Source organism: Macrobrachium rosenbergii, chromosome 37 (genome assembly GCF_040412425.1).
Source record: "Macrobrachium rosenbergii isolate ZJJX-2024 chromosome 37, ASM4041242v1, whole genome shotgun sequence".
Classification (NCBI taxonomy): Eukaryota; Metazoa; Arthropoda; class Malacostraca; order Decapoda; family Palaemonidae; genus Macrobrachium; species Macrobrachium rosenbergii.
This window is the reverse complement of record NC_089777.1, coordinates 35,894,037-35,906,536: the sequence shown is the minus strand read 5'-3', so window position 1 is coordinate 35,906,536 and position 12,500 is coordinate 35,894,037. Positions and strand designations below refer to the sequence as shown.

The following is a 12,500-nucleotide window of genomic DNA, read 5'->3' as shown; positions in this document are numbered from 1 at the left end:
TGTTATCGGGGATGACATGCAAAGGGAAGGCCTGTCTGCCCTTCTGTCTGGCTGACAGTGCATTCCGTTTCAGTTTTCTATGAAGGAAAACTATTAAAATGGCTGTTTGTCTGTCTGTCCGCACTTTTTCTGTTCGCCCTCAGATCTTAAAAACTGCTGAGGCTAGGGGGTTGCAAATTGGTATGTTGACCATCCCCCCTCCAATCATCAAACATACCAAATTGCAGCCCTCTAGCCTCAGCGGGTTTTATTTTATTTAAAAGGTTAAAGTTAGCAAAGATCGTGCGTCTATGGCACCGTTATATGTGCCAGCAATACAGGCCACCACCAAGCCGTGGATGAAAGTTTCATGGGTCGCGGCTAAGAGTTTTATGTGCCGTGGCTGAGTTTCATGCGCCGCGACTAAGAGTTTCATGGGCCGTGACCGAGAGTCTCATACAGCATTTTAGATGCTGTACAGAAAAATCGATTGCGCCGAAGAAACTTCGGCGCATTTTTTACTTATCTAAAGTCGCCCTGAGTTCAGCAACTATTTTGTTGGCATCAGAGATCATATGCTAGGGAAAACTGTCTATCTATCCGCTGCGTCTTCGTATCATCAGAGTTATTAGAGATCCAACTTCAAAGGTTGTTATGATTTTGTTTCGTACTGAAATTAGATGGCGCGAGTCGCTATTTGTGGATGCCTGTTCCCAACACAAAAAAAATATATATATATATATATATATATATATATATATATATATATATATATATATATATATATATATATATATATATATATATATATATATATATACATATACAGTATAATATATCCTTGTTGGGCGAGCAGGTTCCGTTCTCAGCTACCACTCTGTTGGCCGCTAGTTCGAATCTCCGACCGGCCAATGAAGAATAAGAGGAATTTATTTCTGGTGATAGAAATTAATTTCTCGCTATAATGTGGTTCGGATTCCACAATACGCTGTAGGTCCCGTTGCTAGGTAACCAATTGGTTCTTAGCCACGTAAAATAAATCTAATCCTTCGGGCCAGCCCTAGGAGAGCTGTTAATCAGCTCAGTGGTCTGGTTAAACTATGATATACTTAACTTATACATAGTATATATATATATATATATATATATATATATATATATATATATATATATATATATATGTATATATATATACTCGGATTGGCTCTTAGCTTTAAGTAATTAAAAATCTCTCTCCCTCTCTCTCTCTCTCTCTCTCGCTCTCTCCAGAAACAGGTCATTACTTTTTGTAACGAAATAATATATTTTCAGATCTTGCTGTCATCCCATAAACAGGAAATTATAGCTATAGGCTATGAGAATACTCTCTCTCTCTCACACAAGACACTCTCTCCATCTGTCTATTGCTATATTTTTTTCATATCTGTTTATATTCCTATCTAATTTCCATATCAATTAATGACTAAATTATTTTCTTACATAAAGAAACTAAACACATCATCTACGAAGATCGGATTTTAATGTTTTCAGGAGATTAAGCGAAGGCCTTCCGCAAAATATTTTCACGATAATTAGCCTGGTTTTTATGTCTTATGCATAAATTCAAACTGTGAACCCTTCATGAATAATTAATCAGAATAATTTGTTCATCAACTTAGCCGTAAAACAGAATTCATAAAGGCGAGGAAAAGAATATCATAAAAAGTAAGAGAGATTAAACAAACTCCCTGTTCACGGCTCCCAGATAACAACTGTTGACCAGAGAGTGAGAGAATGCATCTGCATAAAGGTTTTTAATGATAATGAGGTCATAAAGAAGCCAGGGAAGGCTATAAAATTGTAAGAATAAAAGTAAATTGAGACCAGTTGGAGTGGACATATATCTCCCGCCAGCATCCCACGTTCTCAGTTAACTGGAGATGAAACTTGCAGCATCATGCAGAAAGTTGATAACCGCATCTCTCGGGATCATGGGAACTAGACCAGCGATTGATAGACGGAGAGAGAGAGAGAGAGAGAGAGAGAGAGAGAGAGAGAGAGAGAGAGAGAGAAAGTCACCAGGAGTAAAAAAGAAAAAGTCACCCGGAGAGAGAGAGAGAGAGAGAGAGAGAGAGAGAGAGAGAGAGAGAGAGAGAGAGAGAGAGAGAAAAGTCACCAGGAGTGAAAAAGAAAAAAGTCACCCGGCGAGAGAGAGAGAGAGAGAGAGAGAGAGAGAGAGAGAGAGAGAGAGAGAGAGAGAGAGAGAGAGAGAGAGGAAAACTATACCATTATCTCAGGTCACCCATTTTTTTACACCTCACCAATTCAATTTTCAGGCGAGATAATTGTAAACTGCCTTGCGTCGAAACCCGTGTTTAAAAAAAAAAAGAGAATCACTCGAGTTCATCACAAGCCAACACCAGGCCGACGAACACAGGTGTAAACGTCCCTTATTTATTTTTGATTAAAGCATCGTTTTCAGGAATTATAGTAAAGGTGCTTATTTCAAGACATAAAAAATGCCGGTTCGTTGCAATACCGAAAGTAAACGCTGACGTCGCTTATTTATTATCAATTAGGGCAGAGGCATTTCGAGGAGATCTTTATCGTGCTGATGGATCCGGATAAACACGGTGCTTACCCCATCGCCACATACTTATGTGGTCCGTTTATATTGATTTTCGAGAATAACTGCGATTATCTCGGGTGGGAATCTCCATTTGGCGGATTACCTCCAGATAATGGATGTTCATCCTGGGCGATTTCTGCCGCGTCTAGATTTATGAAATAGATGCGGTGCTGTAAACGTTCATCTATTTTACACCTTTTTCTTTATAGCGCGTACTTTCGCGTTTTATGATGGCGTCGGAATTTCACCTTTATTATATCTCCCACCAAATCTGATATATGTGCACCTGAACAAAAAAGCGACCGCACATGCACGTGCACACACGCACATGTAAGTACGTGAGTGTCTAGGTTAAAAATCACTGTTTACTAGTTCTGGAGCCAACCTCTATATATATATATATATATATATATATATATATATATATATATATATATATATATATATATATATATATATATATATATATATAGAGAGAGAGAGAGAGAGAGAGAGAGAGAGAGAGAGAGAGAGAGAGAGAGAGAGAGAGAGAGAGAGAGATATTTGGAGATATGTTGGATAGAAGAGACACCACTGTTGTGTAGAAAATGAGGTTCACGCACTCAAAGACGTAGATACATACACATATACATACATGCATGCATATATATCATATATATTATATATACAATATACTGTATATATGTATTCTATATATATATATATATATATATATATATATATATATATATATATATATATATAAAAAATAGTACTCCGTTTATAGTTTACATCTTATTGTTACTCCGTGACAAAATTTCCATATATACATATATATATATATATATATATATATATATATATATATATATATATATATATATATATATAATATATATATTGTATATATTTATATATATACATATATGTATATATATATTTATTTATTCATTTATTTCTATGTAACTATACAGTGTGTATCTACATTTCCGAGTGCATGAACCTCAATTTCTGCTCAATAGTGGTGTCTTCTATCCAATACATCTCCAAGTCTCGATACAGAAGCATCTTGTCCTTGTTCCCAAAACAATGAGAACACCCACGGAAGATTTTGCACTTTCAAATCCAACTCTTTTTTAAACAAAATCTCTCCTGAGTTCATTTGTCTTTAAACCATTAGCCAAAACGACCGTTCGTGCTGCAAAATAATTCTCGGCTAAGTGGAACGCGATCGCTTACTACCAACTGTAACTCTTTAAACATGCGAGTTTTGGCTTGATAGCTTTGTTTCTCTATTGGGGAAGAGAGAGAGAGAGAGAGAGAGAGAGAGAGAGAGAGAGAGAGAGAGGGGGATGGCAGCGGTAATGCGCCGCAGAATGGCTGGTTCGAACCTACCTCGAGGTTATGAAAACGTAAATGCTTATACTTTGATAACTTTTCGCAATGTCCATCATTAATCGGTGAGCTTATTTCTTTTATCTTTTTTTGTAAAGTAAATCACAAGTATTTTGATATGACTCTATCTTACATGATTTTCAGTATACAAAATAACATAGTTATACACAGTTTGAGTTTGCAAATGTATACAGCTCTAGTAGATTTATATGAAAGCCTGCAGATACACACGTAATAGGTTCTCCGTGCAAATCGAGACAAGAAAATGCACTGGTATCATCAACAGACCACTTTTTCAGTTTCTGTGTATAGCTTGCATGTATTCATATAGAGATATATTAAGCTTCACGTATAAGTCTTAAGAAGTCAGATTCTCATCATTAACTAACCACTTTTCTCTTAACCTGCATGTACCTAAATGTATAAATAAAGCGTTTTATACATTGGTAAGTGTTTCCGCTTTTCTCTTTACCTGCATGTACCTAAATGTATAAATAAAGCGTTTTATACATTGGTAAGTGTTTCCGCTAATTCTGTATTTGCATGTATGTATCCATAAACATTAAACAAATTCTTTACATGCACTCGTATGGAAATATTTTAAATCATTCATTAACAAACTACTTTTCTCCTTAGATGTATGCACGTTCATAAATGAACACATTCAGAATTAACTGTGTGTGTAAATGCCCAAATCGACAAATGGCCCGGTTTTGTTCTCTTTCTTGAAGCAGGGGTGTTTATAAACACACACAGAATCAACTCTTCGTGTGAACGTGTTAAGAAAACATAAACGCATCACCGATAGACCACCAGCTTATAATACATCACTGGCAAACGACCGCGCATTAAATCTATCAAATGAAACGAGCGCCTCTGAAAACGAGATAAGACGCATAAAAAAATCAGTGGTAAAAAAACTATAAAACTTCGATACATAGCAAACAACACTCTTTTCCATCACGAGGACAGCAATTTCGCACCTACCTGTCAAGGAGCCAAGCCCTCAATAAAGTTCTTATCGGCGCTTATTATTATGAGCGCATCTCGGCACCAAGGGGCTCTTCGGCTTATAAGTCGTCATAAGGGGCTATTGACTAATTTATAGGCGGGACGTAAATTATGGCGATTTCTCCTCATTTGGAGGCATCGCAATTCTCGTCCGGATGAACCCTAACGCGCCGAAGTGCTGATGGTGATGATGAATTCGGCAGAATCGAAGGTGTTCAGCTGTTTATGATTGCTATTATTATTAAAACTTAATAAGGATTTATAGAATGGATGGCGACCACCTTTGTTTTTTACACGAATACTTGTTTTCATGTAATAAAAATTTATGTAGACCACACTTAACGGTTTCTCTTTTTTTTATTTTTTGTTTTTGTAGAATAAAAATTGTAAAAAATTTTAACATGACTGGGAAAATTTCGGAAAATTTGGATCTTTCACTATTTCTTTCTACATAACTATTCATAAATTTTCCCTTTTCTAATAATCGATATCACTCAAAGGCCTCCGTCTTCATTTTTCATCGGTCTTAATGGACCAGCGTGTGTGTGCGTATGTGTGTTTTACTTTCTTTTTAGTCGTCGTATATATATGAGAGGTTATACTGCTTCTCTATCGATGAGCCATTTGCTTAATTACACTGACTCTTTTAGCAACGACTTTTAAACAAGATTACAGTTGTTTTTTTTTTATTTCTTTTATCTGTCATTCTCCTCTGTCTTACCGAATGTCTCGCTTTTTTAATGTTTTCTCGCTACTGATTATTATGGAGGTTTGGATTAAGAAGTTAAGGGCCTTCTAAGCTTGAATCATGCGAGTGGGTGTACATTTTGAACGTTAATAATAATAAAAATCATCATCATCATCATTTGTAGATTAGCAAACTATATTTTTTTCAGTACCTAAACAGAGGAAGCCAGGCCCATAAAACGTTAAACTTCCCTATATTTTCAAAACTGCATAAGAATATATTACTATGAACCGTGCAACGCCCTCTTCCAAAACAGAAGTTCACAATCGCACAGGATCGCACGATTCAAAAATTTTAAATTACGGTAAGATCGTTGACCAATGTATCCATGCACTTTGGTTTACATAACACTGATTTTTATTGTGTTGAAGAGATCGATTCTTTAAAAGCATAGAGGCTTGGGTGGTTTTTGTAGCGCAAAGATAATATGATGGCTTTTATTGGTGAGGAGATTTAGATGGCTGTTTTGGAAAGGCTTGGGGAACTTGTTGCTTTTCTTTTTTAATTTTGAAGAGAATGAAATAGTCATGGTTGCCAAAACAAGCTGAAATGCTTCTTTACTGCCTTTGCTAAATATCATTATTACTGTTCACTTGTAATACGTTTGTTTTCACACATTTCATGAGTTTCTGTACTTTGTCATTTTAACTTGACTTCTGACATATTATCTGTCCATTTTTTTATTCGTTATTTTATATCATAATAATTAATGGTTTTATTTTTAAATTTTGATTTTTTGCTGGGACCTTCAAAATAACAAAAATACTGGAAGAAGGATCCCACCGATTTAAATGACAAATAGGGAATTTTCAAAGGAACGGTTGATGGAGTCTCCTTTACTGGAAACAAATCTACCTTAGAACATAAGACGTAGCTCTCGAGAGCGATGGCCGCTGGGACAGGCAAACTAATATCTTAATGTACCCCTGACATGAAGGAAATATGGGGGGAAAATCAGAAAAACGTGGGGGGTCCTCTCTCAAAGGAAGTGCTATACCTGTTTCTTGAAAGCAAGGTTATACGAGAGAGAGAGAGAGAGAGAGAGAGAGAGAGAGAGAGAGAGAGAGAGAGAGAGAGAGAGAGAGAGATGGCGGGATCTTTGCCTCAGATAAAGCAAAAGATGACATCGCCTTATGGTAAGTTTTCGTTGAGTTTGAGAAACCAGAGCTATTCCCGGATGGACACAACTTTACAGATTATTATTATTATTATTATTATTATTATTATTATTATTATTATTATTATTATTATATTGTGGGGAGGAGGAGACCACTCTCTTACAGAAGACAAAATTTCGACCGAGGTCAATGATGGGAAACAAGTGATGACCTCTTATTTTGGTAAAAATCACCTTTGAACGCAGTCAACATCAGCAAACTCGCAGGAACCTCAGGCTAATACAAATTTAGCAACTAAAAGGGGCGGCATTTTTCCGTTATTATATGTTAAAATGCAAAGGCCTCCTGAAGAGATAATCTCAGCTTTTAAGATTATGAGCAAAACTGGTTATCTCGGTTGGCAAATTTTCGTTGCTAGCTCAGGGAGTTGGTGAGAGTTTTTAAAACTGGCCATTATATGTAAAACTACCGACCTCTCATGGTCAGAGTGCTCATCTTTCCCGCCATTAACGTGAGGGCGGTGTCACACAAAAACCTTTTCTGAAGACTATTAGCATCTTGCCGTCAAACTCTGGACCAAGTAACCCGCACGGTGGCAAAATGGAAGTTGTGTGTGGCTGCGCCGATGTGCCATTACCCTTATAAACATGAGTGACTTCAATTTTACGATACAGTAACATTAATATTGGCTTCACTGTGCAAATCTCGACAGTAAATCGGTAAAACTTAGGATTCGTGTGATATCGCCTTCACTACATTTAATGAAGAATTTTGTAGTGTTTTTGCAGACGAATACCAAACAGAAGAATATACAACTACTGTGGTACCCCTCGAAAATTATGAGGCAATTACGATAAAAACATAAATTACGAAGAAATACAAAGGAAATTGAGGCAATTAAGATTCTGAAACTGTCTGATAGTGCATATCATCGTCTGACATCATGCTTAAACGGGAGTTACAAATTGAGTTTTAACTATTTTGTTCGCTTATTTTTATACACGCTCATTTTCTCATTTTGCTTTAGTGCGCAGTTTTCCGTTTAGATTATATTCTTTTAATCAGAATCCTCCAAAATGATCCACTCAGATAAGATTCTTTTATATATATAGAAAAGGAACCAAAGAAAGACCCGAGCCATAAAGGAGAAGGTATGTGTTGATGTAATCTTTTTACATTAACAGGATAGTGAAGGAGATAAGCGCTTATGCAGCATTGAAATCTCTACAGAGAGAGAGAGAGAGAGAGAGTTAACAGGACTGTGAATGAGATAAGAGCTTATGCAGCATTAAAATCCCTACAGAGAGAGAGAGAGAGAAAGAGAGAGAGAGAGAGAGAGAAAGAGAGAGAGAGACAGACAGAGAAACTGAAAAGGATGCCTATAATGGTTTTTACAATTTTTCATACCTAAAGAGAGGCTTTCAAATTCTTTCTCTGCTTCCATTTTCCACGAATCTTATAACATTCTCCCTTCTAAGAAACGACTCTGATGTTCCTTACTTAATCCCTTAAAACCTGTTCTCGTTAAGGGCACGAAGTTGCCTGCCGCGTAATTCTTCACACAGGGTATTAAAGACCTATCTTTAAGGTGGCCTAGGTTAGGTTAGGATGCGCTATCATACGCAATTTCAAAGCTTAGCGTTTACATCTAAAATGTATGCGTTCCCAGACTGCTGATAATAAATTTGCTTTGTATAAAATTGGATATGCAGAAGAGAGTCCGTAATATGTAGGAGGACAGAATACCGAGAATGAAAATAACCCTCCGGAGAGTCTGTATACGCAGGATTCTAAATATCTACTCGACTGGGTTGAGATAACGCAAAGCAGTGACATACAGGGGTCTGGTGCAAGCCGCACTGTCATAATGTGGCCCAAACGCCTCAGCCAGTGGAGCAAGAGAAAGGGAGGCCTTCAAGGGGTGGGGGGCAGAATTCGCAAGTTTCTTTAACATGAAGCGTATGCTAAATATCTAAAACTCGTAGTTCAGTAAAGGCCTTCTCCACATTTGGATTTATTACACGATGGCTGAGTGAGTTCCTTCCCAGTCAGATCCTCGTACCGTACGAGTAGAGCACGAATAAGAGGCCATTTGCAGCTCGTCCATCTTGGAAGCCTTTCCATCTTGGGGCGCTTAGTATTTTTGTCATTTTGTTTGGTTCATGCTTATGGATGTCTGCTGCGTTTTGCTCTACCAATGTGGCGATTCTCATTTCTTGTGGGTGTGATGCTTGGTGTAAATATCGTATAACTTAGCATAATTTAGGAATGTGACTAGCCTGGCCTTTGGAGAAACGCCTTAATAATCTGGCTGTACCTTTATGGATATGCTACTAACACGCGAATAAAGTGTTACAGAAGCCAAGATGGTGCTTCTCGTACACTTTTTTTTTTTATCACCCTTCAATACTTTCTTTAGTCTACTTTTACTTATTTTTCCTTCTCCAGAAATCTGATAACGATTCTCCAAGCGCATCAGGTGTTTACAAGTACTCTTCTATCATTTGCATGGCTTTATATTCAAATGAACTAGGTCTTTATACTTCACTCAAACTAATTTATGAGCTTGCATTTATTTAGACTTGTTTCGCTTCTACATATTCTAGCTATCGCGATATCATTACAAAATTTGAAGTTGTTGTCAAAAAAGTATAATTTCACACTGAAATGTTATCTTTATCAATTATGTTAATTCAAAGCAAAGAACGGTCAGCGTTCCTTTCGCTGATCTGCATTCCATTCATAGCACCTGTAGTCATCCTTTGAATTACAAAGTGAGAGAGAGAGAGAGAGAGAGAGAGAGAGAGAGAGAGAGAGAGAGAGAGAGAGAGAGAGAGAGAGAGAGAGAGACGACAGTTTAGAAAGTCTGGGTTAGACGAAAGTTTAACAGTATATCATTGAGAAATATTCCAAAACAGAGAAACTAGACAAAAATTCAATGGAAACAATACACAAAGTTGTCGGTATCATCAAAACTAAACATTAACATCTCTAAGGGTATTATAGTGACGTGGCACATCACTTGAGAATCAGACACACTTACACAAAAATAAAACACACACACAAATGAAAATGTAAACAAGACACTTAAAATAACTGTCAGCCCTTAGCTTACTTTAAAAATTCGTACTAATAATCACCACAGAATAAGATATGTCTTATATCCCATTACCTCGCAAAAGAATCAGTGTCATTATACAGAAAAAGAAAGATATTACTCTTTCATAATTTTCAGTGAAGCCATGCCTCATGTAAAAAAAATTACTAACCTTGAAAATCCTTAATGGGAATCACTTTAAAAGCCGATGAGAATCAAATGGTCATAATAAAGAAAATAATGAAACGAATTTCAGGTGAGAACCCAGTTACCTCAATGTCTCTAATGTGAGTCATCATGAAAATGAATCGACCCTATGTGTATCTTAAAAATAAAAGATCCTAATAGCGAGAAGAGATAAAATATGAAAATTTGATACATGCAAGTGAAACCGGATATCGTTTACACATCAACTGAGAAAAAAAAAAAAAAATGGAAAATTACATATCAGAGTCTGACTAAAAACCAACTAGAACATACCTTAGGTTAGATACTATAGACTTCAGAGGCATTTCTTTTCCTCAGGTGAAGCAGATATAACCATATGGACGAGGTCAGACTGCGGTATTGCCCTACGTTGCTGCTGATGAAGGCGTCAGGTGTGTTGCTGGGGCGTGCTCGCGTGCCCACAGCGGTAAAACCCCCTGGATTCATTCCATTGTCTGCAAGAGAAAAAATACATTCCATGGTAAAAATGCTACCTTTGGTCACAATTGTCTTTTTGATTAAGCCGTTTACACTAGTCCACTGTCTTCCATTGTTAGTGTGCGTGTACGTATGTATGTGTGCGGATATGAAACACACATACACACACTCAACTTACTCACATACACACATATTATATAAACTGAAAATTGCCCAAAAGTCATGCCATCCTTTCATATTTTGTGGATACAGAGAGAGAGAGAGAGAGAGAGAGATAACAGTCTGTGACAATCCTTTTTTTTTTTTTTTGCTTATAAAGTTAACGACAACCCATCAGTACACATGTGACATTTGAATGCAAGTGCATATGTATACCAACTTTACTTATTTACTGGAATAAATTAACAGGCGTCAAATACATACATACTGTGTATATACGTGTATATATACACACAATATATATATATATATATATATATATATATATATATATATATATATATATATATATATGTATGTATGTATGTATATATATATAGGTACCTATTGTATCCAAATATATACATATATATACAGTATGTATGTATGTATTTTACGCCTATTAATATATTCAAGTAAATAAATAGAATTGGTATACATACACATATGCATTCAAATGTCACCTGTGTACTGTCGTTAACTTTATAAGAAAAAAAAAAAAAGGATTGTCACTGACTTTTATCTCTTCTCTCTCTCTCTCTCTCTCTCTCTCTCTCTCTCTCTCCACAAAATATAAAAGGATGGCATGAATTTAAGGCAATTTTCAGTTTATTCCTCAGTGTTTCCGAACCTGACAAATACAGCTCGCTAAATTTGCTCTGACGACAACACATTTCTGGTTATGACGGAAACTCACATGAAACTGCATGTGCATTCGTGCACGAACACACAGTAAAATAGAATATAGATAAGCACAGACTGATGGAGACATGCACTTACGTTTGTAACATATACCCTTGCATAGACTAATGCACACATGTATATAAAGCATGCCATGCACAGAGGTAATGCAGACATGCACATACATATATAAAATGTCTCATGCCTCATCTTAGGGACACGTAGCCGTACACGCAAACTGATATAATTGAACAAACCTGCAAATACGCACGTATTCATATGCAGGCACGCATAAATACCCTCACATGAATACGCATATGTGACAGAGTACAAAAGCGAACACGCACAAGGGCAGGACAGCCTACCCTTTATGGATTTCCGCTTTCTCGGACGACAATAAAAACTCAGACGACTAAAGAATAAGTGGACGTGACGGAATGCATATTATATGAAGTTTATTCTCTTTCTCTTCTTTCAATTCTTCTTCGCATATGGGCCATCAATTCCTTGGGAGCCTCCTTCGGCTATTTCGTGCGTGTTTCATCTGAATGAAGTCGCAATCTGAATGCTAAGAATCATTAAATATAATAATGCTTTTATATGAATGTAATGTGTATTCCTATATTAATGTTTTTGTATGCACTGACGAAAGTTTACGGTAATGGACTATAGGTTTAATTTTCTTGTTGTCTAGGCGGGGGCCATCCCCTCTCACCTATGGCCCCACGGATGTATGTTGAACGAAGGTGCACTGATCTAAGCTTTTGGGTGGTACGTAACGTCTCTGAAATCAGGACCTGCTTCGCTGGGCCTCTCTTATATTGCCTTCAATTTGATGGCATTTATACAATATATATAGTAATAATAACAACGATAAACCTGACATAAACAAGCTTCAATAAATTTTTCACTTCTCAATATGAGCAGGTATTTGCCGGAGATTGCTCTGAAAGAAAATTTTAATCCTTATTATCTCTGTACTTTCTAATTTCTGATAGCTTTATGGCCGAGAAATTGCCGCGTTTTGGATCCAGAGAGAGA

The 12,500-nt window shown here is 36.6% G+C and overlaps 1 protein-coding gene across 1 annotated transcript in view; it reads right to left on the bottom strand.

The window, feature by feature from the left end:
* The window catches only part of LOC136825491 (peptidyl-prolyl cis-trans isomerase 1-like), a 383,360-nt gene that overhangs the window by 310,862 nt on the left and 59,998 nt on the right, over nt 1-12,500 (bottom strand). Inside the window, exon 3 of the mRNA XM_067082038.1 lies at nt 10,416-10,597. The gene's annotated coding sequence lies outside the window, so the exon portion shown is untranslated. The remainder of the gene's footprint in view (nt 1-10,415; nt 10,598-12,500) is intronic.